This window comes from Mixophyes fleayi, chromosome 4 (assembly GCF_038048845.1).
Source record: "Mixophyes fleayi isolate aMixFle1 chromosome 4, aMixFle1.hap1, whole genome shotgun sequence".
NCBI lineage: Eukaryota > Metazoa > Chordata > Amphibia > Anura > Limnodynastidae > Mixophyes > Mixophyes fleayi.
The window spans coordinates 301,226,532-301,252,464 of NC_134405.1; the positions used below are offsets into that span (position 1 = coordinate 301,226,532).

Below are 25,933 nucleotides of genomic sequence, written 5' to 3' on the forward strand. Positions count from 1 at the left end.
AGACACTGAATGCAGCATTGGAGACTTGATAAAGCAAAAGTTCCAACAAAGGCAAAATAGATTAAACACAGCAGATCTTGAAGCAATGATGCACAGCAACCATGGGAAAGTCACACGAGGAGAGCCCAATCCTGACAATAGTAAGTAACTTGAAGAACAGGATCCAGAGAGCAGGAACTGGGAGGTTTAAATAGTGCTCCAAAAGCATCAAGGCCAATAGGAGCGAGTGGGAGGTAATGAGAGAATAATGACTGACACATGTGTAGAATAGAACCAGATGGAGACTAAGGCTAAAACACTGGATCCAATATACCGTGGTCACCGTTTATGAGGCAGAGGTAACAACACCGGTACTCGTCCACGGGGCCGGTGTGTGACAGAGGTTCTGTCACGACTCCGTGCCAACTGGCTATTTGGTAAATTGGAGAAATGCACCTTTGAAGTTCCACCCATCGCCTTCTTAGATTTATATTATTTCTAGTACTGACTTCCAGATGGACCCAGAGAAGCATAAGGTGATTCTGAACTGGCCTCTTCCAACCACTCTCAAGACGGTCCAACACTTTCTGGGTTTTGCAAACTATTTGTTAGGAACCCCTCTAGCCGGTACAGCACAACCCGGAGTCTGCCCTGCCAGTCAGGTGTTCACTGGAGCCCCTAGTGGTGGGGACAGACTTGGCCGCAGACTAGCAGAGGGTGGTGAAGTGCGTACCAACTAGGGAGAACCCAGGAAAGCGGAGTAGAGTCCAGGCAGTGGTCGAGGGCCAGCAGCAGACAGGGAATCCAATACACAAGCCGGGGTCAAGGGTCACAGGCACGGTAGCTAGGTCCAGTTACAGGCAAGAATGTCAGGGTCACGAGAAACACGAGCAAGGTCCAAATCCATACACAAGCAATCCAACACGATATCTAAAGGACAGAACAAGGCAGGAAACAGGTCAGCACACTGGCAAACAGGAACTATAACCGGCAGTGAGGCTACAGACCTCACTGCCCTAAATACTGGCTGCCACCAATCAAAGCCCAGATCTGTAAAGGCCCACAGGGGGTAGTAATCACTGGGCCAAGCCCCCTTCATCAATCAGCCCACAGGCTGCCTATTGCGCGCATGCGCCCGGCTTCCAGCACAACCGGGACGCAGCACTATAGAAGAAGCATCCGGCCGTTGCCTTGGCACGGCTGGGCAGGAAGCGGAGATGACGTCCCATTCATCAAGGTGACGGCCGGGACGCCAGGGGGAGCCAGAAGAGAGACGCGGCGGCTGTGAGAACCGCCGCGGCTCGTGACACTATTACAGAAAATTCATTAAAAATTTCTCCACTCATGTGGCTCATATCACAGCCCTTACCAAAAAGAAGTCCAATCCCTCCAATTGGTCTGAAGAAGCAAAAGCAGCATTCCATTGCATTAAACAACTTTTCATTTCAGCTCCAGTTCTTCGCCAGCCTGAATTATCCCAATCTTTCATCCTGGAAGTGGATGCCTCTGCAGTAGGTGTAGGTGCTGTTTTATCCTAATGTTTTGAAGATGGATATCTTCATCCCTGTGACTATTTTTCTCGCAAATTTCTGCTGGCAGAGAAAAACTACTCTATAGGAGATCAAGAATTATTAGCCATTAAGTTGGCTTTGGAAGAATGGAAACATTTGTTGGAAGGTGCCAAATATCCTATCTCTGTTGTCACAGATCATAAAAACCTTCTGTACCTAAAGTCAGCCTAGTGTCTCAATCCAAGAAAAGTGAGATGCGCCTTGTTCTTTTCCAGGTTTGACTTCAAAGTAACCTACCGGCCAGGATCCCAGTATTGTAAGGCCCATGCTTTTTCTCGTTCCATGGTTCAAGATAAGGATCTTTGACTCACTCAAAAAAGTCCCATCATCGATCCTGTGTCCTTTTCTACCACCAATATTGTTCCTACCCCGCCTCTGGGAAAAAAATTTGTAGCTCCAGCACTTCGCAAGAAATTGCTTCAATGTGCTGATGCCTCCCGATTTTCCAGACATTTTGGAGTTCAGAAGACTTTCAAATTTCTCCATAGATCCTATTGGATAGAAAGAGTTTCAAATTCTCAAGCACCGCAGAACGCTCATCACTGGATATAAGATAGTAATTTGGTTTCTATAAACAGGAGCAAGAGCCCCCACAAATCATGGAGTAATAGCAGAGATTGCTGAGTTCTTGTTTTAATATCCTATTAAACTCTACTGATATATTGCAGCACAGTGGCTAAGTGGTTAGCACTTTTTCCTTACAGAACTGGGGTCATGTCACTCACCGGACTGTGAGTGCTACTTCTAAGGTAGCTAGGAACCGTGTCCGTCCATTATAATGAGGTACTGCGCATGTGCAGTCCCTTCTAACCTTCAGTTCTGTTCCTTTAACTTAATTGGCTGATCAGGCAACACTCCCTATATTAAGCACCTGTGGTCAATACCACGTGGCCTGATCTTGGAGTCTCATTCCTCATGAGTCTCTGAAGGTGTTCCAGTGCCTCCTCGTGTGTTCAGCTTATGCTGATTCCTGTTTGCCGTTTGTGGTTTCCAGACCACTTCTACTCCTCATGTTCCTAGTGACTTCAGCAGCTGATTCCTATCCGCTGCCTCCGTGTATCTACAGTTACAGATTACTGCAAACTCTCCTGTGTTTCATCGTGACTCCAGCAGCTGATTCCTATCCGCTGCCTCCGTATATCTACAGTTACAGATTACTTCAAACTCTCCTGTGTTTCATCGTGACTCCAGCAGCTGGTTCCTATCCGCTGCCTCCGTGTGTCTAACAAGTTACAGATCTCTCCAACTCTCCTGTGTTACATCGCTACTGTTCCAGCTGATTCCTGTTAGCTACTTCAGCGTGTCTACAGAGTCCTGCTCGTCTCAGCGCTCCAGTCTGCATTCTACCTGCCGTCAGCTGACCCGCTGCCTACTGCTTCTACAGTGTGTCCATTTGTGTCAACTTGCCTGTTAGCATCGAGTCTACGCTCCTCGGCTTCCAGCTCTGCTACATCGCTTCAGCTCTCCCGTGGTCTCCTGCTGTTCAATTCGATATACTACTGCTTCCTGAGTATTTTGTCGTCCTTGCTGGCCTACCTACAGTGCACTGCACCTACCTGCCGCTTCCATTCTGCAAGGACTTCTCATCTCGTCAGTTCCCTGCCGCTCAGGTATCCCTGCAGCTATCTCTAACAGCCTGCTCATCTGAACCACGGTATGCATACTTCTCATTGACTGTGCTGGTGTATTGCATATCCATCTGGACTGAGTTGTTCTCCTCCGGAGTTTCCATCCTCTGAGACTATTGCTATTATTGACTGTGTTTCCTTTTGCTGGACTATTCTAGTGACTTTGTTTATCTGTGCAGTGCTGTTCATTCATTATTATTATTGTGTGCAGTTCAACGTGGGATCAAGTTCAGTGTACCCGTGTAGACTCTGCATTGCATTTATCTCCTCGTGTCCTTCCTCACATATATATTCAGTGGTACAACTTGCTAGAGGCAGACCACTGATTCCTGTTTCCCTGTGTCACCAGTTGCATATATCCTCTCACATAAGCAGTGGTACAACTTGCTACACGCAGACCACTGACTTCCCCGTTACCTTCACCTGGATTCCATTCCTTCACTACAGACAGCGGTACAACTTGCTATACGCAGACCGCTGACTTCCACCTCCTTATTACTCCTGGACATTCCTTCTCACTATAGCAGTGGTACAACTTGCCGTGCGCAGACCACTGACTACCCTCACGTGTCCTTGTCCATCCAGATCCTCGTGTTCAGTTACCTATTGTTTACCAGTGCTGCTAGTCATAGACTTTCTGAGCATTCTCTAACCATCTGCTGTTTCCAGTTCCATTATCACCCTGCCACCAGAGTATCATATACCAACTCTACTGCTCTGATAAGACCATCAGCGGGTGATACTGGGTAAAGACTCCTAGTGCCCGTGACAGGTCATGAGTTCGATTCCCGACCATGGCCTTATCTGTGGGGAGTTTGTGTGTACTCCCCGTGTTTGCGTGGGTTTCCTCCAGGTGCTCTCCTCCCACACTCCAAAAACATACTGATAGGTTAATTGACTGCTAACAAATTGACCCGAGTCTGTGTGTCTGTCTGTCTGTCTGTGTGTGTTTATTAGGGAGTATAGACTGTAAGCCCCAATGAGGCAGGGACTGATGTGAGTGAGTTCTCTGTACAGCGCTGCGGAATTAGTGGTGCTATATAAATAAATGATGATGATGATATTGACTAAGATACCAATTCTCTAAATGGTGGGCACCTCTACACCTACGCAATTTGATTTGAATTGAATATCTACACTATATATATATATATATATATATATATATATATATATATATATATATATATATATACTATATGGGCAAAAGTATTTGTCCACACCTGTTAATTATTGAATTGTGGTGTTTCAATCAGACCCGTTGCCAGAGGTATATAAAATCAAGCACCTAGCCATGCAGTCACGGCCAACTGTAAGTGATATTATTAGAAAGTGGAAGCATTTAGGAACAACAGCAACTCAGCCATGCAGTGGAAAACCACACAAAATCACAGAGCGGGGTGAACGGCTGCTAAGGCGCATGGTGCGTAAAAGTCTCAAACGCACTGCTGATTCCATTGCTGAAGAGTTCAGGACTTCTACTGGCATTAATGTAAGCACAAAAACTGTGTGGCAGAGGCATAATGGAACGGGTTTCCGAGGCCAAGCAGCTGCATGCAAGCCTCACATCAGACCAATGCCAAGTGTTGGATGGAGTGGTGTAAAGCACACCAACACTGGGCTGTGGAACAGTGGAAACGTGTTCTGTGGAGTGAAGAATCACGCTTCTCTGTTTGGCAGTCAGATGGGCAAATCAGGGAAGAACTTGACTGGCCCGCACAGAGCCCTGACCTCCATCGAACACCATCGAGATGAACTGGAACAGAGATTACGAGCCAGGCCTTGTTCAACATCAGTGCCTGACCTCATAAATGCTCTACAGAATGAATGGGCACAAATTCCCACAGAAACACTCCTAACATCTTGTGGAAAGCCTTTCAAGAAGAGTGGAAGCTGTTATCGCTGCAAAAGTGGGGCCATCTCCATATTAAAGTATATGCATTTAAATACAATGTCATTACAGTCCCTGTTGGTGTGATGTTCAAGTGTCTGAATACTTTTGTCAGTATAGTGTATATCTATATAGAGGGTCAAAGTGGGCTGGTATTCGGTCGTAGTCGTAGTCACTTTAACGATGTAAACACCAACAGTCTTTACAGCGACATAAATAATCCGAATGTAAACACGTAAATCTGTGTTTTTAACATGTCGCTGTGTTTACATTCTGATTATGTCGCTGTAAACACTTTCGGTGTTTACAGCATCATGAGCACGTACTACACCCATTGGTCTTATGCCATACCGCCACTTATATAGTGCCTATAGAAAATCGGCATACTGTGCCAATATCATTACCTTTGTCACATGTAATTACTAAAATACCTGGTTTGTATAAGTGATCACCAGTATAAACTTGCTCAGGTAAAGCCAATGGACTTCCAGATTACACAAGAGGCTAAATGGCCCCCACCTGACATCAATTATAGTGGCTCTGATTTCTTCAAAACCGTCCGTTCCTTGAGGATTCCACTACTAGTAGTGCATTGTAAGGCAAATTATTCTCCATGATTGGAAACGTGCTTTCAAAAGGTCTCTGGGATAATGTTGTGAAAAGGCACATGTTAGGAGAAGAATACAAAAAGATTTCAAAGGTTTTTACTCTCCCAACAACACCTTGCCTAGTTCGGGTTATCCCTGTAAACTGGATGATAGAGCCAGAAGGATATTGATCAGGGAAGGTACCAAGAGACCAGTGTCCACTTTGAAGGACTTACAAGTCTTTATGGCTGAGATGTCTGTGCATGTGACAACTATCTCACAAGATTTACACAAAGCTGCCCTGTATGGCAGGGTTAAAAGGAAGAATCCTCTTCTGAAAAGTGCCACAGTCAGCTTCATTTGCGCTTTGCAATAAAACACGAGATTGTGATGCCATGTAGCAAAAGTTTGTATGTTCAGATGAGACCAAGATACAACTTTTTGGACTGAACTCCAAGTGCTATGTTTGGGCCAAATCAAACACAGAACACCACCCAAAACACACCATACCTACTGTGCAGCATGATGGTCGCAACATTATGTTGTGGGGGTGTTCCTCTTCAGCAGGGACTGGGCAATTGGTCAAGATTAAAGGGAAGATGGATGCTGACAAGTACACCCAAAGTCTTGAGGAAAACCTGAGGCCCTCTGCTAGATAGCAACGACCCTAAAAATATTGCTTAGAAAACAACACAGTTTCTTAAGAATAGGTAGGTGAATGTCTTTTACTGGCCAAGTCAGAGCCCTGACCTTAATCCACTAAAAAATCTGTGGATGGACTTGAAGAGAGCAGTTCTTCGCCGCTCACTACTGAATTTGACTGAACAATTCTACAAGGTAGAGTGGGCAAATATTCCCCAATCTAGGTGCGCAGAGCTGGTAGAGACATATCCAACAGACTGTTGGCTATAATTACAGCAAAAGGTGGCTCTACAAAGTATTAAATCAGGGGACTGATCACTTCTCCGACCCTGTTATTCTAGTTTTTAATTTTTTATTAATTTTCAGAACTATTGCCTCTAATCTGATCTAACTTTTCAATCCAGTGCATTTGAGTCAACAATTCTTCCTTACATTTCTGTTACTTATTTGCATCAGTATTGTTGACCCCTGTCTTAATAAAGTACATGTTATTTTTACTATGTTTTATGGTCATACATTTACACTGTAGTTTGTTCTATAAATTAGTCTAATTTCCATTTATTGGATAAGTGAATATTCTTTTCCTTTTGAGGTTAAATTGGTAACTAAAGGTAACTGCCTTTTCTAAAATTAAAATTGTTTGACAGTATTAAATATGTTTAGATAATACATGATGCTTACTTAGGACAGGTCTGACAGAGTTTTATTGGAAACCCACCGTTGATTTAGAAGTCATAAACTGCATTCCATTACAGTAATAGCTTAACTCAACTGAAGGACTTTCAAGGTTCATGGAAATTAACTTGTGCTGCTTCTCATCAGCATCAGAATGATTACAAGATCCATATTCATATTTGTTTATTGGGTGTTCTGGAGTCCATCTAAATCAGGTTCATTTAAGGTCCACCGTTATTTAGGCTGATGTAATTTGGGAAATCCTCCATCCATGTTTAACCAATCGCTGGAAATAATTTCTGATATTTTTGTTTTCATTATTTTATCCTTTTGGATCCTTATACAAGACTAATCAGCCATCAGTTTTCTATTCAAGCTCTATATCCAAAGAGAACTGAAATGATAGTCTGAAAATTATGAGCCCAATGTCAAATTTTTTATTATGTAATGAGGATATGTTGTAAAGTCACCAGTAAAATAATGACACAGTCATAAACTTAATCTGGCAACACACACAATTATATTTTATGTTTTTTTGTCAAACAGTTGCATTTCTGTTCAGTAATGTTATTATATATTTGAGGCACACATATATTAGGGTCTTATCATTTGTAATCCTATTATTTCTACTCAGATTGTCAAAAACAAATGATTAATTCACACATTACAAGTTTAAAGCAGTGATCAACAAAGCTGCACCAACATACATCTCTCTTGTCACGAAATATTTCCCAACTCGGCAACTCCGTTCTGCACAAGATCTGCGTCTCTCATCCACACTCATTACATCCTCCCATTCCCGATTACAGGACTTTTTCCGGGTGCACCTACTCTATGGAATTCTCTCCCTCGCACAATAAGACTCTCCTCTAGTCTACAAGCTTTCAAGCGTTCTCTGAAAACCCACTTCTTCAGACAAGCTTATAATGTTCCTCAACCACCCTCTTAACCTCACTACATTACCCTATTGCTACCTATTATACAACTACCCCTTGATCACCATTGCTGTGTGACAGGATCATTAAGCTTATGAGTCACTTTTACCTTTGCAGTCTGGCTGCGCCGACTGCAAATGTAGACTTAACCTCATGTGTCAAACTCCCATTGTCCAATAGATTGTAAGCTTGCGAGCAGGGCCTTCTCACCTCTTTGTCTGTTTTACCCAGTTTGTTTATTAGTTTACTATGTTTCTCCCCAATTGTAAAGCACTAAGGAATATGTTGGCGCTATATAAATAAATGATGATGATGATGATGATCCAATGTAGAATATTTTTTCCTTTAAATAGCAAGTTAAATACTTTTATCTTAGCAATTCTTTTACAAATCATTATCTCTTTTCCAAAAGCTTTCTGGTTGACCATCAAAAATGGCTGCCAGGCACAGACGTTGTCAGTTTGCTACAGACACAGGCTCTCAGCTCTCATCATGTCATGTGATGGAAGAGGGGGGAGAATGAGGATTTCACAGTGCAGAAAGAGCTCAGAGTGGTGTTCCCAAACCTCTCTGCTCCCTACATCATGTGTCAAGTGACTGTGTTTGCCATGATAGTCCAGAATCATTAATAGCAGTCATAGTTTAAGTGGAGCAGAAAGACGTTTGCTGTGCATGTGCAATATTTTTAAAAGTCAATAAGGGGCCCGAGACGCCGTGACTCAATCTTCACTACCCGGCTACTTCCCGGCTGTCACCTAGGGAACATCACTTCTCCTTCCGTCCCAGCCATCACCTAGGGAATAGCCAAGGTGCTCTGCAGTTTGCGCAGCGTCCCAGCATTAGGTAGCAGCCTGGTGCCTGCGCAAAATAGACTAATTAATTAGGCTTAGACTCCCTAACGGTTATAGCCTTCTGTGCTGTGGATTGCTGACCTGATTTGTAAAGTCCTCTGACTTCTGATTGTTTTCTGTGTATGACCCTTGGCTTGTTTTGGACTCCGATTGTATGCTTATTTCCCTGACCTCTGGCTTGTTATTTGGATATTCCTGCTCACTGCCAGCGCTGATCTTTAGCCTGTTTCTGACAATGAGATTTGCTATGGACCCCTGACCTTGGCTTACTTCTGACTACCCATTATTATTCTGTCTACTAACTCCTATTTCCAGCTGTGCTACGACCACCAAGGATAAACTTTTACTACACTAGAGCTTATATGGCGATAGGGCTGATTGTCTAGAAATTCACTAAGCGTCATAAATTACTATTAAAATCTTGCAGAAGCAGTTGAGTGATGCTAGCCCAAGAGTTAACCTGCCGCTTCACCAGGCCAATTTGCGGTAATATGCTCATGTGTTGACCCGGCTGGCCGGTTCACGCGTACACAGTGGAATTGAAAGACCATACTTGGGCTTTCAGTTCCACTAATAAAAACAAAATAAAAAAATATATAGTAAAAATATTTTAAAATATCTTTATAATATATAACAAAATATTTGGCAATTGAAAACATGGTTTATCATAAGAATATTTTTTTTTTACATTCATTCTGTTATGTTCGTCTAGTCGCTATCAATAAAAATTGTCCGCTGCGATCAAAGTGGTTCCAACGCACAAAAAGATTTAATAGCAAGATGCAACAAATAACAATTCAATAAAATAAAGTACAGCCGATACATATGCAGCGCCCTGGATCCAGCATACAGTCATTCAAACCTGAAGTCTGTGGTCAAAGTGGACTGTATGATGATCTCAGTGCCTGGTTTATATACAGTTTGTGGTACATAAAAACAGTAGTGATGTCATGGCATTTTTCCATTGGTTCAGGATTCAGGACAGTCCAGTATAATGCAGGTCATAGGTCGGTTCAAACAATGCCCTCCAAGGGTGGGGGTCAACTCTCCAATAGCTGCCTATGTGTTTTACCTAAGAAAAGCTGGTTCAAATTGGTCTGTTAGCATTACAAACACAATATCATTTGACCATTTATCCTTTATCATTCATAACTTGTGTACACAAGGTACAATCGTTTAGCCAATAGTAGCGGATGTCTGATGGTAAAAAATGGATTAAAACGACACTAAACATGATAAGTTTTCTATATCCTGAACCTTAAATATCAATAAAGTGGTTTTAACATTATTATATTAAACTATTAAATCTATTACATTTGATTATAACAGACTCTGTGTTGGAACTTTATTAAGGTGAACTATTTACAAATGAATGTGTGAGTATAAATGTATGTAGAAGTGTTCGCACGTGTTATTGCTAAATACGCCCTTCTACGTCGTAGTGCGCTATTTGCATATTTTATGATAAAACCAAATTTAATTTAAAATGACTTCATCCAATTATTTGACTTCCACAATTCTCCTCTGTTATTGTCATCCTGAGAAGGCAATAATAGAAGGAGTGTATCACCACAATCCTTGTTATATAGGCTTCCCCGGGAAACTTTCACAGCGAGAACCACCCTATCTTACCACCGTTGGTGGCTACTTCAGTGACCCCTTGATGTATAGGGCCAGTAACAATACAGTGGGTATTTTCAAAATCATGGCTATTTCAGAGGCTGGTTATAGAAATTACCAGGGTACTATGCTGACTCTTCTTTAATTATTAAAATATTAATAACACTGGTCACATTAATGAAGTGACATTGGGGCTGATGGTGAGATGGAGTAGGTTTATGTCAGGCATACTTACAACCAGATACCCTTGAACTCAATTTAGGTCATAAGCACAAGGAAAGAAAGCACTATCAGCTTCAGAGATCAATCTGCAGTCAACTAGGCGGCTATCTGGTGCTGGCAACTGCCATCATTTATTGATCATAAGTGTGTATTTGCACCAGCCTTCAGGCACCCCTAAGTGATACAGCATCTAACAGGCATAGCTATGTTTCTGTGTGGGTCTACCTCAGTTTGCAATTATGTGAATACGCCCTTGCTGCACTGGGACTGCGATGTCATGCCTCTGCCCTCCCCCGTTCCGCCTCTTCAAACAAAAGGAGACGCAAGTGCCAGATCTGCATACGGACCTGGGCATGTACAGTACAAATTTGTGTATTTTACGCTAGGCAAGCGGGCATATGCCCAACTCCACCCCACTGTGTAGGTGAAACAAAGTTCCTCTATCCAACCTGTTAATTGTGTGCCAGTAAGAAATAAGCAACCCGTAAAACTCAAAAACTACTATTGAGAGACTATAAACACTGCTTTATGCTGTTATTAATGTTGGAATGTTTTACTATTCTATAGCATTGAAGGGGTCAACATGCTGTTCAACCATCTGTTTAGGAGTTAGATTTCCTTTGTGACGTAACGTGTAAAGAGAGCCCAAAGCCAATTACAACATTAGTAAAATATGCTTTGGCACAGGCAAATGAAAAAGTTCAGGCTGATGGAAAGAAGGAGAATAGGAGCGGATGGGTCTGACTCTCACATATCATACAGAAAACAGCCTGACAATGCAGGATGCGCTAATCAGTTGAGGAATTTCAGCAACTACACAAGTGAGTGACACTGAGAAAACTATCCAGCTGTTCATCTGAGTTTCTGTACTGTTAGAACGCTGATAAACGTGAGTACGACATGTTTTTGTATGCAGTATATAACTTTTATAAGTACTGGGGGCCTGCTTAGACTATGAGTCCCCTGTAGACTAGATAAGACATTGTGAAAGGAAGATCAGTACCACGTTGTAAGAATTTATATAAAAATACTAATATGATATATATTTAGCATTTTGTTAGTGAGTATATGTACTGCTATTATTGATCATGTAAATAAAATGTTAAACAAGGATATTATTTTTAAAAATCATTATTTATAGATTTTACTTTAACAATATTTATTTGATTTACTAAAAACATATAATTAAAATATGCAAACAAAGTGCTTTGTTGATCTCCCAGATTCTGCCTTGCTCCATGCATTATTTGGAAATGTCCACTGGATTTATATATTTTATTTTTATTTTATGCGATTGATTTGCCCACTACTCCGTAGTACGTTAGTACCAACTCACATTGTTTAAGGTACCCTAAAAATTTTGACTCATATTTGCATTCTACAATGATTAACTTTTTTTTCTCAATGCTAATTCCAGTTCTCAATATGCCTTATCAGATTATTATTTTTTTGTATATTAAGAAAGGGTTTAAAAAAATAGTTTTTAGTGTATAAACCAGCCTTTAACAATAAAGTAATGTAACTTTTTATCGTCATACTGGTTTATTATTTCTGTATTCAGTTAATGCCTAATCCATAGCGAATGTATAAACTCTAAAAAAGATCTATACTACATCATGTTCAGTCTTCAAGTCATGTTGAGGATGCATTGATTTATGTTAAACTTGCGTGTACTGTGTGTTAGATGAATGGCAGCAAATTATCCCTGGACATTGTATTGGAATGTTGCCAAGTCCTATGCTGACCATTGCTATTTATTTCATCAATATTTTCTGTAACACTGTACAATTGAAGGTCATACTGGATGCATGCATCTAATAGTACAAATCACTGGGCAGTTAATTTTTGAACATAATATACATGTACGTTTGATTTTTGTATCTTTTCTTGTTTTTCTATGTTGTCAACTCTATCGAACATGGGTTTCACTGCTTATGTTTTTATATCATCAGTGTATGTTTGCTATATTCCTCTATTATAAAGTGCTGATGAATATGTTGACAACATATAAATAAAAAATATTGATTGACTCCATTAATAAAACATATGGGTAAACTGAAGATTGGTTAAGGGAAACTTTTTTTTAAGGAAATGGGATTTTCATAAAAATTGGTGTTTTATGATAGACCATACTATATTTGGATTTATTATGTTTTTACACTCAGTGGTCACATTATTAGGTACACCTTTCTAATATTCAGCAGTATTCCCCTTTGCCCTCAGAAGAGCCTGAATTCTTTGTGACATGGATTCAAGGTGCTGGAGACATGCCTTAGAGATTCTGGTCCATGTTGACATGATAGAATTACGTAGTTAAAGTAAATCTCCAGTTCTACCACATCCCAAAGGTGCTCTATTGGATTGAGATCTGGTGACTGAGGAGGCCATTGGAGCACATTGAACTCTGTCATATTCAAGGAACCAGCTTGAGATGACATGTGCTTTGTGACATGGCACGTTATCCTGTTGGAAGTGCAACAATATTCAGGTAGGCTGTGGCATTTAAACCATGCTGAATTGGTATTAAGGGGCCCAATGAGTACCAAGAAAATATTCCACACACCATTACACCCCCACCACCAGCCTGCACCGTTAGCACAAGGCAGGACAGATCCATGGATTCATGTTGTTTGCGCCAATTTCTGACCCTATCATCTACAGGTTATAGCAGAAATTGAGATTCTTCAGACTAAGCAATGTTTTTCCAATCTTCATCAGACCAGAATTGATGAGCCTGTGCCCAGTGTAGCCTCAGTTTCCTGTTCCTAGCTGGCAGGAGTGGAACCCAGTGTGGTCTTCTGCTGCCATAGCCCATCTACTTCAAGGTTCCAATTGCTGTACATTCAGAGATGCTCTTCTCATAGCTCTGTTGTAACACATGGTTCTTTCACTTATTGTTACCTTCCTCTAAACTTAAACCAGTCTAGCCATTCTCCTCTGACCTCTCTCATTAACAAGGTGCTTTTGCCCACAGACCTGCCGCTCACTAGATATTTATTTTATTTTGCGCACCATTCTCTGTAAACTCTAGAGACTGTTGTGCATGAAATTTCCAGGAGATCAGCAGCTTCTGAGATACTCAAAATACCACGTCTGGCACCAACAATCATTCCACGGTCAAAGTCACTTAGATCACATTTCTTCCCCGTTCTGGTGTTTGGTCTTAACAACAACTGAATTCCTTGAATCTGCATGCTTTTAAGCATTGAGGTGCTCCCACATGATTGGCTGATTAGATGGAATTAGCGAGCAGGTGTACCTAACAAAGTGGCTACTGAGTGTATGTGTTTTGTATGCTTTCTGAATTTTACTTCTTATGTAATACTGCTAATTCATGGGTTTGTGGTTTTTCAGAATCTCTAAGAAGTGATTATAGTTATGAGCCACTGTACAAAGTGTGTTCCGATGTTTATATATTATGCCAAGCACTGACTTTCATCTGATAAAAAAGCTTGAGGTATGACTCATAACCAGAAAATCAGCTGAGAAATTATACAGATATGTATACTAAATGTTTGGAAAGTAGATTATTTATGCACATTTAATATAGGTTTATTTGCAGTAAGGAAATATATATTGAAATGACTGCTTCAGACTTTTTCTTGAGTGAATCAACTCTGAACTGTGGCCAAAATATGGTTTCCACATTTTCTAAAGAAAATCTATCTATCTATGTTATGTTTCTGCCCTTTTCATCATTGGCACAGGATTGTAAATAAAAGATCGGTGTCCCTGAATGACCCCTTTTGCAACTGTAACACCCGAGGCTATTTCAAAGATGTAACATCTGGTCAAACTAAGTAATAAACTTGTACACACCACAAACAGTCTATTTATAGAGATATATGCATGTCACACCATTACTATGCTATTTGTTATAATAGAGGCTGAGATTAAACATACAGATATCAAACTGGACCTCTCTGATGTATTTTAAGCTTATAATGAAACATATTACAGAATATGTAATGCATTATCAGATCTAAAGGAAAATAGTTTATGAGACACTTGCGAATTTTGTGACCCTGGGCAAATGCCCTATTTGCACTGATTTAAAAGTGGACCAAAATAAATCAAGAAAGGTATCTGTTTTAGCGTTCATTGTTATGGACAATTTTAATGACTATGCTGTAAAAACTACTTCACTTTTAAAGTGTACCACTCACCCAGGGGAGGGCTGGCAAATTTTAGCCCGGAGGGCAAGACTCGACTCAGCAGCCTATTAGTAACATTTTAAAGGAAAAAAATGCGGTGGCCCAGTGACCCAGCCCAACGTAGCCCACTATGGGACCGGGCTGGTGGGTCAGATGTCCCCCCAGCTCAGCCTGCCCCTACCCTCACCTAAATACAATGGGAGTGGCCACTTAATGGTCTGGAAAAGTATTCAGCCTATCAATTCACAAAGAATTAATGGCATCACTGAGAAAATTTGCTAGTTACCAGAACAGACAGAAGTGTCATGAATTATTATCAAGCCCTTAAAAGGACTGTTTACACTTTAAGTTCACACTAAGGGCTAGATTTACTAAGAATCAGTTTGAAACCGCCACACCACATGTTTAGTGGTCCAAACCGCCAGCGGTTTGCTTAAAACCACCAGCAGTTTGCTTAAAACCGCCATCAAAACCCCCATCCAAAAGATAGGTTTTCAAATATCTGCCTCTGATTGCAAACTGCATGCTGTTTGAGCTATTTTGCCATTCAGAACATAAGAGGAAGCATCAATCATATATAAATTATTGAGGCAATCATTATTTATTGATTAAGAGGAAAAATTTATGTATAATTTATGTCACTCACCGGACTGTGAGTGCTTCTTCTCGTGTATTTAGGAACCGTGGCCGTCCGCCATCCTGAGGGTCTGCGCATGTGCAGCCCTTTCAAGCCTTCAGTATCTGTTGCTTTTCATTAATTGGCTGATCAGGCAACACTCCCTATTTAAAGCATCTGTGGTTAATACCTCGTGGCCTGATCTTGGATCATTCCCATGAGCCTCTGAAGGTGTTCCTGTGTTTCCTCGTGTATTCAGCTCCTGCTGATTCCTGTTATTTCTATTGTGGTTTCCAGACCACTTCAACACTCCTGTGTTCATCGTGTCTGCACCAGCTGATTCCTATCCGCTGCCTCCGTTGTTTCTACAGAGTTCCTACTCACTTCAACTCTCCTGTGTTCATCGTGTCTGCACCAGCTGATTCCTATCCGCTGCCTCCGTTGTTTCTACAGAGTTCCTACTCACTTCAACTCTCCCGTGTTCATCGTGTCTGCACCAGCTGATTCCTATCTGCTGCCTCCGTTGTTTCTACAGAGTTCCTACTCACTTCAACTCTCCCGTGTTCATCGTGTCTGCACCAGCTGATTCCTATCCGCTGCCTCCGTTGTTTCTACAGAGTTCCTACTCACTTCAATTCTCCCGTGTTCATCGTGTCTGCACCAGCTGATTCCTATCCGCTGCCTCCGTTGTTTCTACAGAGTTCCTACTCACTTCAACTCTCCCATGTTCATCGTGTCTGCCCAGCTGATTCCTATCCGCTGCCTACGTTGCTTCTACAGAGTTCCTGCTCACCTCAACTCCCCGGTGTTCATCGTGTCTGCAGCCAGCTGATTCCTATCCGCTGCCTCCGTGGCTTCTACAGAGTTCCAGCTCATCTCAACTCTCCTGTGTTCATCGGGTCAGCGCTCCGCTGCTTCCATCTCTGCTACTGGAGTTCAGACCACCTCAACTCTCCCGTGTTCTTCATGTTCCAGTTCCATTTACTACTGCTTCCAGAGTATTGCCTCGTTCATGCTGGTTTACCTACCGTGCGCTGCACCAACTTGATTACCGCTTCCACCTTCCAGTGGTCTCTCCTCCTGCCGGCCTTCAGCCGTTCAGGTATTCCTGCACGTCTCTCTGACAGCCTGCTCTCCTGAACCGCGGTATGCATACTTCTCATTGACTTTGCTTGTGTATTGCATATCTAGCTGGACTGAGTTGTATTCTCCTCCGGAGTCCTCTATCCACTGAGACTATCGCTACCATTGACTTTGTTTCCTATTTGCCTGGATTGTTATTGTGACTTTGTATACTTTAGCAGTGCTGCTCTGTTATCATTGTATTGTGATATCATCGTGGGATCAAGTTCTGTGTGCCCGTGTATACTCTGCATAGCATTTATCTCCTCTTGCCCTCCTCACATATATATTGCAGTGGTACAACTTGCTATATGCAGACCACTGATTCCTGTTCCCTGTGACACCAGTTTCAAGTATCCTCTCACATAGCAGTGGTACAACTTGCTATACGCAGACCACTGACTTCCCTGTTATCTACCTTCACCTGGATTCCATTCCTTCACCTAGACAGTGGTACAACTTGCTATATGCAGACCGCTGACTCTCACTACCTCCTCGCTACCTCTGGACATTCCTCCTCACTATGGCAGTGGTACAACTTGCTATACACAGAGCACTGACTATCCTCACGTTTCCTTGTCCATCTAGTTCCTCGTGTACAGTTATATACTCATTACCAGTGCTGCTAGTCATAGACTTTCCCCGAGCATTCTCTCACCATCTGCTGTTCCTCCTGTTCCGTTGTCACCCTGCTACCAGAGTACCTATTACCATCTATATTACTCTGGTAAGCCATCATCTGGTGATTTCCTGGGTAAAGACTCCTAGTGCCCGTGACAGTAAGATCAGGCCATGACAGACCCAGATGCGGAACCTACAGCTAAAGAGATGCTGCAGCATCTGGTTACCCGTATGGAACAACAGGATGCTCGCCAACAACTGTTGCTGCAATGTTACCAGGCGTTAGCCTCCCAAGGAATGTCTGTGCAAAATATCACAGCTACTATTGATGCTCCTGTGCTTTCCTCCGTTTCCCCAGTGCCATCCCAGGTGTCTATGGCTTCCACGCTTCACCTGCTTACTCCGTCAAAATATGATGGAGACCCCAAAACATGCAGGGGTTTTCTAAATCAATGCTCAGTTCATTTTGAGCTCCAACCTCAAAATTTCTCTACTCATCGTTCTAGAGTGGCCTATCTCATTTCCTTTTTTTCCGGACAAGCTCTCGCATGGGCTTCCCCTCTGTGGGAAAGAAATGATCCATTATTACAGGATAGTGCCAAATTTATTTCCACGTTCCGAAGTGTATTTGATGAACCAGGTCGTGTTATTTCCGCTGCATCCAGCATCCTCCGTCTACGTCAGGGTTCTCGTACAGTAGGCCAGTACGTCATTCAATTTAGGATATTAGCCTCTGAACTTCAGTGGAACACTGAAGCGTTAATTGCCGACTTCTGGCAGGGGCTTTCTGATAAAATTAAAGATGCACTGACAACTCAAGAATTACCTACTTCTTTAGAAGATTTGATTTCTCTTTGCCACCGTGTAGACATGAGATTTCGTGAAAGAGAGTCTGAAAAAACAACTTCAGTTAAAGCATCTCTTCGCTCAAGTCCTCAACTTCGCCCAGCTTCATCTCCGGTGATACCCATGGAGATAGGTCGCTCCAAATTAACTTCAGAGGAGAGGGACCGAAGAGTAAAAAATAGACTTTGTATCTATTGTGCTGATTCCACACATATACTCAAATCATGCCCTAAAAAATCGGGAAATGCCAGGCCCTAACCAGTTCTGGAGAGGTGAAGTTAGGGTCCCTGGAGTCCTCTCCATGTTCTACGAAATTAAAAGTTTATGCTTTTGATGTTATAGTTTCCTTTGCTACCAAATCCTTTAAGTCCCAAGCACTTATTGACTCTGGAGCTGCGGGAAACTTTATTTCTAAATCCCTAGTGAATAAATGGTCTCTACCAGTGATTACTTTGAAGACACCTATTACTGTGACTGCTATCGATGGATCACGCATTATTAACGGTCTCATCACTCAGAGTACGTCTCCAGTAACCCTTCAAATTGGTGTATTACACCAAGAAGAAATTTCATTTTTAATTCTTCCTGTTACTACAAGTCCGATTGTATTAGGCCTTCCATGGCTTCAACGTCACTCTCCCCAGATTGACTGGCACACTCCTCAAGTTACGTCTTGGGGAACTGAATGTCATCATCGTAGTCTCTCTCAAGTCGTTCCTCTTAAAATACAGCAATCCTCCATTTCACCTTCCTCACCGGGACTTCCTCCTCAGTATGCTTCGTTTGCCGATGTATTTGATAAAACTCAGTCTGAACGTCTTCCTCCTCATCGTTCGTGGGACTGTCCGATTGATCTTCAACCTGGCAAGACTCCCCCCAGGGGTCGTGTGTATCCACTTTCGTTACCTGAAACTCAAGCTACATCTGAATACATTCAAGAGAATCTCCAGCGAGGATTTATTCGACCTTCTACCTCTCCCGCTGGAGCCGGGTTTTTCTTTGTAAAAAAAAAGGATGGATCATTACGCCCCTGCATTGATTTCCGTGGACTTAATGCCATAACTATCAAAAATCGGTATCCCATTCCAATTATTACTGAGTTATTTGATCGTATTAAGGGAGCTCGGATCTTTACCAAGTTGGATCTTCGTGGTGCCTACAATTTAATTAGAATCAGGTCCGGTGACGAATGGAAAACAGCTTTCAACACCAGAGATGGGCATTATGAATACTTAGTAATGCCCTTCGGCTTATGTAATGCCCCCGCTGTTTTCCAGGGTTTCATTAATGAGATCTTCCGGGACTTGTTATATGTTTGTGTCGTCGTCTATCTGGATGACATATTGATCTTTTCGCAGGACCTGCCTTCTCATCATCAACATGTGGCAGAGGTCCTTTCCAGACTCCGGAAAAATTCATTATTCTGCAAGTTAGAAAAGTGTTCATTCGAGTAGCCCCAGATTCCATTTCTGGGATATATTGTCTCCGGAGTTGGTCTTCAGATGGATCCAGAAAAGGTGAATGCTGTGTTACATTGGCCTCAGCCAACTACTCTTCGTGCAATTCAGCGTTTTTTAGGTTTTGCCAATTACTATCGACGCTTCATTCAAGATTTCTCCTCGATTGCATCTCCTATTGTGGCCTTAACTCGTAAAGGGGCCAATACTAAGCAATGGTTCTCTGAGGCCCTTCAAGCCTTCCAGTTTCTTAAAGAGTCCTTCTCCTCTGCTCCTATTCTTCGACAGCCTGATGTGATGCTTCCCTTCTTCCTAGAGGTAGATGCCTCTAATGTTGGTTTAGGAGCCATTCTCTCCCAAAGATCAGAGCAACAAAAATTCCATCCTTGTGCCTTTTACTCTCGGGGTCTTCTGCCTGCGGAGAAGAATTACACCATCGGGGACAAGGAGTTGCTGGCTATTAAAGTAGCATTAGAGGAGTGGAGATACTTGTTGGAGGGAGCTCGTCATCCTGTGACAATTTTTACTGATCATAAGAATTTGTCATATTTACAGTCTGCTCAATGTTTGAATCCTCGTCAAGCAAGATGGTCTCTTTTCTTTTCTCGTTTTGAACTAATCATAACCTTCAAACCAGCTGCAAAGAATAAAAAAGCAGACGCTCTATCTCGAGCTTTTGTGACGTCCTCAGACGTTGAAGATGGTCCCAACCACTCTATATTAGACCCCAAATGTGTTTCTCTGGCTGCTTCTTCCACTAAAGTGCTACCATTTGGGAAAACCCTCGTGCCACCTGCTCTTAGGAAGAAAATCCTTTCGTGGTTTCACTCTTCTCGTTTTTCTGGACACTCTGGTGAATGCAAGACCTTTGAAATTCTTTCTCGAAGTTACTGGTGGCCTTCTATGAGGAGAGATGTCAAAGATTTTGTGGCTGCATGGGAATTGTGTTCCCAGTTCAAGACTCCCCGCAGAACTCCAGCGGGTTTGCTTCAACCACTACCCATTCCGTCCAAGCCATGGACCCATATTAGTATGGACTTTGTTACTGATCTTCCTCCTAGTAAAAACTGCAATACTATTTGGGTAGTGGTGGACAGATTTTCGAAGATGGCGCATTTCGTTCCCTTGACTGGTTTGCCTTCTTCTACTCTGGCTGAGTATTTCATCAAAGAAATCTTCCGTATTCAAGGATGTCCGTCCGAGATTGTTTCAGATAGAGGAGTACAATTCGTTTCCAGATTCTGGCGGGCCCTCTGTAAGACCTTGGGCATACGATTATCACTCTCATCCTCCTACCATCCTCAATCAAACGGACAAACTGAAAGGGTCAATCAAGATCTTGAGACTTTTATAAGGATGTTCTCTTCAGCCAACCAAGACAACTGGGTAGAATTGCTTCCATGGGCTGAATTCGCTCATAACAACATGTACCATGAGTCATCTTCTAAAACTCCATTCTTTGTGGTCTACGGTCACCATCCGTCTTTTCCGGAATTTCCTGCCCTCCCTCCCACCCAAGTTCCTGCTGTAGAGACTGTTTGCCAAACCTTCAAAAATATTTGGTCACAGGTCAAAACCTGTTTAAAGAAGACATCTACCAGATATAAGTCTTTTGCAGATAAAAAGAGACGGGCTATTCCACCACTGAAAATCGGAGATCGTGTTTGGTTATCAACCAAAAATATTCATTTGAAGGTCCCATCTATGAAGTTCGCTCCTCGTTTTATTGGTCCATATAGGATCATTCAAGTGATAAATCCAGTTTGTTTCAAACTTCTACTTCCTAAGAACCTTCGTATTTCCAATGCCTTCCATGTGTCTTTGCTCAAACCTCTTATCATCAACCGTTTCTCGGTCCCTCCTTCAGCACCTCGGCCAGTTCAGATTCATCAAGAGGAGGACTTTGAGATTACTCACATATTGGATGCAAAAATTTCGCGAGGAGTTCTTCGTTTCCTCGTTCATTGGAAGGGCTTTGGTCCTGAGGAGCGTTCATGGATCAAAGCAGAAGATCTCAACGCTCCAGCTCTTCTTAAGAAGTTCTATTCCAAGTTTCCGGACAAACCCGGTTCCAGGTGTTCTGTGCCCACCTTTAAAAGGGGGGGTACTGTCACTCACCGGACTGTGAGTGCTTCTTCTCGTGTATTTAGGAACCGTGGCCGTCCGCCATCCTGAGGGTCTGCGCATGTGCAGCCCTTTCAAGCCTTCAGTATCTGTTGCTTTTCATTAATTGTCTGATCAGGCAACACTCCCTATTTAAAGCACCTGTGGTTAATACCTCGTGGCCTGATCTTGGAGTCTCATTCCCATGAGCCTCTGAAGGTGTTCCTGTGTTTCCTCGTGTATTCAGCTCCTGCTGATTCCTGCTATTTCTATTGTGGTTTCCAGACCACGTCAACACTCCTGTGTTCATCGTGTCTGCACCAGCTGATTCCTATCCGCTGCCTCCGTTGTTTCTACAGAGTTCCTACTCACTTCAACTCTCCTGTGTTCATCGTGTCTGCACCAGCTGATTCCTATCCGCTGCCTCCGTTGTTTCTACAGAGTTCCTACTCACTTCAACTCTCCCGTGTTCATCGTGTCTGCACCAGCTGATTCCTATCCGCTGCCTCCGTTGTTTCTACAGAGTTCCTATTCACTTCAACTCTCCCGTGTTCATCGTGTCTGCACCAGCTGATTCCTATCCGCTGCCTCCGTTGTTTCTACAGAGTTCCTACTCACTTCAACTCTCCCGTGTTCATCGTGTCTGCACCAGCTGATTCCTATCCGCTGCCTCCGTTGTTTCTACAGAGTTCCTACTCACTTCAACTCTCCCGTGTTCATCGTGTCTGCCCAGCTGATTCCTATCCGCTGCCTCCGTTGCTTCTACAGAGTTCCTGCTCACCTCAACTCCCCGGTGTTCATCGTGTCTGCAGCCAGCTGATTCCTATCCGCTGCCTCCGTGGCTTCTACAGAGGTCCAGCTCATCTCAACTCTCCTGTGTTCATCGGGTCAGCGCTCCGCTGCTTCCATCTATGCTACTGGAGTTCAGACCACCTCAACTCTCCCGTGTTCTTCATGTTCCAGTTCCATTTACTACTGCTTCCAGAGTATTGCCTCGTTCATGCTGGTTTACCTACCGTGCACTGCACCAACTTGATTACCGCTTCCACCTTCCAGTGGTCTCTCCTCCTGCCGGCCTTCAGCCATTCAGGTATTCCTGCACGTCTCTCTGACAGCCTGCTCTCCTGAACCGCGGGATGCATACTTCTCATTGACTTTGCTTGTGTATTGCATATCTAGCTGGACTGAGTTGTGTTCTCCTCCGGAGTCCTCTATCCACTGAGACTATCGCTACCATTGACTTTGTTTCCTATTTGCCTGGATTGTTATTGTGACTTTGTATACTTTAGCAGTGCTGCTCTGTTATCATTGTATTGTGATATCATCGTGGGATCAAGTTCTGTGTGCCCGTGTATACTCTGCATAGCATTTATCTCCTCGTGCCCTCCTCACATATATATTGCAGTGGTACAACTTGCTATATGCAGACCACTGATTCCTGTTCCCTGTGACACCAGTTTCAAGTATCCTCTCACATAGCAGTGGTACAACTTGCTATACGCAGACCACTGACTTCCCTGTTATCTACCTTCACCTGGATTCCATTCCTTCACCTAGACAGCGGTACAACTTGCTATACGCAGACCGCTGACTCTCAATACCTCCTCGCTACCTCTGGACATTCCTCCGCACTATAGCAGTGGTACAACTTGCTATATGCAGACCACTGACTATCCTCACGTTTCCTTGTCCATCTAGTTCCTCGTGTACAGTTATATACTCATTACCAGTGCTGCTAGTCATAGACTTTCCCCGAGCATTCTCTCACCATCTGCTGTTCCTCCTGTTCCGTTGTCACCCTGCTACCAGAGTACCTATTACCATCTATATTACTCTGGTAAGCCATCATCTGGTGATTTCCTGGGTAAAGACTCCTAGTGCCCGTGACAATTTATTTATGAGGAAACATTTTATTTACAATTTTAAGGGGGCAAAATTATTGAATTATTATATTAATCTGGCACTATGTAATGCCAATTTTTTTTATCTTATTCAAAACTAAAAAAATAAATTCTCTTTGTGTTCCAATAATGATGTATAGCCTGAAAAAGAGATTACTGGGTGGAAGTACAGCAACAAGAATGTGTCCCAGTATTTGATTGATATGTCAAATAACTTACACCCCACATTTTATAAGAAATTCCCCAATTCGCCCTCTTCTGTCTGTCATCTTGAGCAAAACAAGTAAAACTTGTAAAAATAGGAACAACTGCATTAATGCAATTGCCTGAAGCTAGCATGACCATTGCAGAACTCTTACACTGCACACACTGGGCCTGATTCATTAAGGCATGTAAAGCAAACGTATTGCGTGTTTTTTTAAGAACCGCATGTAAATCAGGCATACACACATCCATATTCAACTAGGAGTGGATTTAATGATACATCTGTTGATTAATACGGAGGTAGGTAAGCTCTGCTCTAACAGACAATACATTGCAGGACATCCATTACATATGTGAAATATAATGTCCCAAAAGCACAGGAAAAAAAAATATTTTCTCTTTCATCCACTCTGGGGACACTGCTACAATGGGGTTGTATAAAGGCGCAGAAGAGTTGGCACTTAAATAGTTAAACTAAACTTGCTGCTGACTTCTCTTCTCTGCAACCCCTACTAGCCTCAGTGTAGTTTAAGTGCCCAAGGAGTTGGGCTGTCTGAGTAGTGTTTCAGTACTTGCTGTTTAGATTAGGTTAGTTTTATTCTTATTTTTCCTATTTTATTTATTTCTTTAGAGTAAGGAGATGTAAGTGCTGCCGGCAGTGCTTGTTAAATAGCTGTTAAAAGGCCTGCTGTTAAATGGCGAGCTTCCGCTCGCCATTTAACAGCAGGCCGATCCTTTATTCCTTGGTCCTGGACTCTGGTTACCACAGATGCCAGTCTTTCAGGGTTGGGGAGCTGTGGTTCTGGGCGTCTGTGGACAAGCAGGGACCTCCTCCGTCAAATCAACATTCTCGAGTTAAAGGCGATGCCTCTGGCCCTTTGGGGAGCACAGTCTCTGTTACAGGGTACGTTCTCAATCAGACTGTGGTAGCGTATATAAACCGACAGGGAGGAGCAAAGAGTGCAGGGGCAATCAGATCTTCACCTGGTCCGCAGCCTTGTTCCAGCCATCTCGGTGGTGCTCATTCTGGGAGTCGAAAATTGGGAAGCGGAATTCCTGAGCAGACATTTGTTCCTTCCAGGAGAGTGGTCACTTCATCCTCAGGTGTTTCAGATGTTGGTTCAGAGATGGGGTCTGCCGGATGTGGATTTAATGGTATCCAGGCACAATTGTCAGGTTCCCAGGTTTTGCTCCAGAACCAGGGATCTTCGGGTGGTAGCAGTAGATGTCTTGACAATGGAATGGGACTTTCATCTGGGATATCTTTTTCTGCCAATTCGTATGATTCAGTTGGTTCTCAGATGGGTTAGTCTAGGGGGCCTTCCGGTAATCCTGGTGGCTCTGCAATAGGTTTGGTACGCTGATGTTCTACAGATGGCAGATGGTCCAGGTTGGGCCCTTCCTCGTCATCCCGACTTGCTACAACAAGGCCTGGATTTAATGGTGTGGCTGTCGAGGCCGGTCTTTGGGGGTCTAAGGGCTTCTCGCACAAGGTATTGCAAACCTTAATGCGAGCGCGCAAGCCTACCTTGGCACGCATATACTACGTGGTGTGGTTAGCTTACATTAGATGGTGTGAAATGTATTCTTCCAGAGCTGAACTTTTCAGGTTACCCCGTAAGTTGGCTTTCATAGAGACGGGTTTGGAGGCAGGGCTTCAACTGGCTTCACTTAGAGCTGGGTGCCATGTCATGCAGGGCCCCATATCTAGTTTTCCATGAAGACAGGGCAGTCCTATGAATGATTCTTTTGTTCTTGCCAAAGGTTGTGTCAGGTTTCCACATTAATCAAGATATTGTGGTTCCGGCTTTTAAGGGTGGTTCATCTTCCTCTGAGTCTTCTTTTCCGGCAACTTTAGATGTTGTTAGGGCATTTGCAAGTTTATGTGAATAGAGCATCATCTTCTAAAAAGACAAATTCCCTCTTTGTGCTTTATGATTACCAAAAGAGGGGTTGGCCAGGCCTCCAAGCAGACCATTGCGTGCTGGATCAAGTCGATTATTAGGCATGCTTATGTGAGCTCACACAAGCCTGTGCCTGCGAGGATCACTGCGCACCTCGCTCCATGGGGCTTCTGCGGGTCAACTGTGTTGGGCAGCCACCTGGTCATCTGTGCATATCTTCACAAAGTTTTATCAGGTTAATGTGTTTGCTCGGCTGACGCAGGATTTGTCCGCAATGTTTTGCGGATCGGGCTATCAGAGCGTTCCCTCCCTTAGGGTGCTGCTTTGGTATGTCCCCATTGTAGCAGTATCCCCCAGAGTGGATGAATGAGAAAAGGGGATTTATGTACTTACGTTAAATCTTT

At 42.9% G+C, this 25,933-nt stretch overlaps 1 protein-coding gene across 3 annotated transcripts in view; it reads left to right on the forward strand.

The window, feature by feature from the left end:
- C1QTNF2 (C1q and TNF related 2) overlaps positions 1-25,933 on the forward strand; it is a 79,256-nt gene that overhangs the window by 27,213 nt on the left and 26,110 nt on the right. Inside the window, exon 2 of one of the 3 annotated variants that reach the window (XM_075209884.1) lies at positions 11,289-11,490. The exons of 1 other annotated variant lie outside the window; for it this stretch is intronic. The gene's annotated coding sequence lies outside the window, so the exon portion shown is untranslated. The remainder of the gene's footprint in view (positions 1-11,288; positions 11,491-25,933) is intronic. One more of the 3 variants, XM_075209885.1, reaches the window with a different exon arrangement.